The sequence below is a fragment of the Salmo salar genome, chromosome 03 (genome assembly GCF_965601325.2).
Source record: "Salmo salar chromosome 03, fSalSal1, whole genome shotgun sequence".
In the NCBI taxonomy this organism is placed as follows: domain Eukaryota; kingdom Metazoa; phylum Chordata; class Actinopteri; order Salmoniformes; family Salmonidae; genus Salmo; species Salmo salar.
The window spans coordinates 27,555,150-27,558,065 of NC_138293.1; positions in this window are offsets into that span (position 1 = coordinate 27,555,150).

A 2,916-nucleotide genomic window follows, 5' to 3' on the forward strand; every position below is an offset into this window, starting at 1 on the left:
ACTCTAATCTGACTCTGCTGCTCATTGGAAGTAATTCATTCAAGGCAGTGTCTATAAAAAGCCTATAACTCTCACTCCAGTCTCATCTTCTCCTTTATGCTCTCTCTCGCTTTCCAAAACACTGAATGAAGAGGGAATTATGAATCGGTTAACACAAACCTTTATTCACAAATTGTTGAATGGGAAAAAAAACACGGACAAATCATTTGTATTATAATACATCCACCATTTTCACTTGGTTTATGTAAGATGCAGGCCTAGAAAATATTTTAGATGTGTGTTGCTGAGTTATTTACTTATCTCTCTTTAAATTCGTAGAGGGGTTATTTTCAGTGAAATCTATTTCTAAAGTGTAATCATTGGCAAGGTAATGTAATCAATATACAGTAGGTCTTGGTCCGAGTTGCTTGCAGCCCACTGTTTTAGCCAACCAAGGTAATCAGGAGTATTTTTTTTTTACAAGAGGTCTAAGCTCTTTTTTTTTCACACAGAAAATGTAGTCCAATCAGTCCCTCTCCCACTAATGCAGCACCAGGCCTGACTCTATTTATAAGACTGTGGGCGACTGAGGATGGCAGAATCGATTATTCAGACTGACTCTGACTCTTCATTCTTATGAGCTGTTATTTAATGACTAGAGATAAAAATAGACATAGAACCTTACTTGAGGAGCTGAGGGAGGGAACGAAGGAGTGGACTTTTTAAGGTTCGGGGGTGATCATCATTTTCTTGGTTCATCTATTATTGATTTTCAAGAAGAAAATGATGCTGAGTGTGAATAACAAGGAGAGTTACAGTGAGCTCCAAAAGTGACACATTTACTGTAATGGAACGCTTCTGAACAATTCTACATTAATGTGGATGCTATCATGATTACGGATAGTTCTGAATGAATCGTGTATAATGATGAGTGAGAAAATTACGAGGCATAAATATCATCCTCGCCACAAAATGCTAACTTCCCCTGTTATTGTAATGGTGAGAGGTTAGCATGACTTGGGGGTATGATATTTGTGCGTCTGTAACTTTCTCACTCATCATTATTCACGATTCCTTCAGGACTATCTGTAATGGGCACAAAATAATCTGAAACACAACCAGAGCATCCAGTCGGGCTGTATCACCGCCTGGTACGGCAACTGCAGCGCCTGCAACAGCAGGGTTCTCCAGAGGGCGGTGCGGTCTGCCCAACGCATCACCGGGGGCAAACTACCTGCCCTCCAGGACACCTACAGCACCCGATGTCACAGGAAGGCCAAAAAGATCATCAAGGACAACAACCTGACAACAACCACTGCCTGTTCACCCCGCTATCATCCAGAAGGCGAGGTCAGTACAGGTGCAACAAAGCTGGGACCGAGAGACTGAAAAACAGCTTCTATCTCAAGGCCATCAGACTGTTAAATAGTCATCACTAGCACCTTAGAGGCTTCTACCTATATACAAAGACTTGAAATCACTGGCCTCTTGAATAATGGAACACTAGTCACTTTAATAATGTTTACATATTTTGCATTACTCATCTCATATGTATATACTGTATTCTATTATATTCTATTGTATTTTAGTCTATGCCGCTCCGCATTGCTCGTCCAAATATTTATATATTCTTTATTCCATTCCTTTACTTTAGATTTGTGTGTATTGTGTGTATTTTTGTGAGATTGTTAGATAGTACTGCACTGTTGGAGCTAGAAACACAAGCATTTCGCTACACCCGCAATAGCATCTGCTAAGCATGTGTATGTGACCAATAAAATTTGATTTAAACAAAGAGCAAATGCATCCAACAAGTTTGTTGAGTCACAAGCTTGATGCAATCATTGCGTGCTAGGAATATGGGACCAAATACTACACTTTTGACTACTTCAACTTTAATACACATAAGTGAATTTGTCCCACTTTTGGTCCCTTAAAATGGGGGGACTGTGTACAAAAATAGCTGTAATTATAAACGATTCACCCGATATCAATGAAAATATCCTCAAATTAAAGCCGACTGTTTGCACTTTAACCTCATCGTCATTGTATAATTTCAAATTCAAAATGCTGGAGTACAGAGCCAAAATAACAAAACATTTGTCACATTCCCAATACTTTTGGTGCTCATTGTATAGAGACAGAAAATATTGGTGAGAAGTAATGAGAATTTCCCCGAGACGTCAACGATGTATTTGGGCTAAACAGTGTTTCTAGTGGTAAAATACTCCCCCCTTCCTTTTCACACAAGATAGACAAATAAATGCATGTAAAAAAAAACAAGGCAAATAAGGTTTAATCTTCTATTATTTCACAGAATTTGCCAGGTTTATTTCAATGAGGTATAGCTGACAACGTCACGAAAACGATGCATATGCTTCAATGGGGCAGAATTCCATGAGTTATTGTGAATTTGGATGGCCAGATAGCTACCAACAATGACAAAATCTGCCATGTGGTGAATCGTAAGTGACTCGTTTCAGCTAGTTTAATCTTGTTCTTGATACCATGTCTTGTTTTGAGCTGGTTTTTTTTCTTCATGTCAATGATAATATGGTTTAAAATTCGCTAGCTAACTAACTAACAACTGTCATTGTTTATTTGAGAGACAACAAGTGCTCATTGTTCAAAGGTATTTATGTTTTCAATAAACATTGTAGACGAAAAATAGTTTACATGTTGTTAACAATCTAAGCCAAACCCATCTGTTTTGCCTCCATATTTGTGCACGCGTCGGTTTTGTTAGTAAACAATCAACCCGTCTACAGTATATACTAGTGTACTTCGTTGGTTATACCCCTCATGAAAAAAAGATGTGGGGGCGAGGGGGCGAGGTTGCGCCAACTGATAGTCTGGCCGTCGTCACCAAACACCAAAGAAGAAGAGCAGTCGTTAACCGGATGTTACGTCAAATCCACAAACAACCCAAGGCTGCTG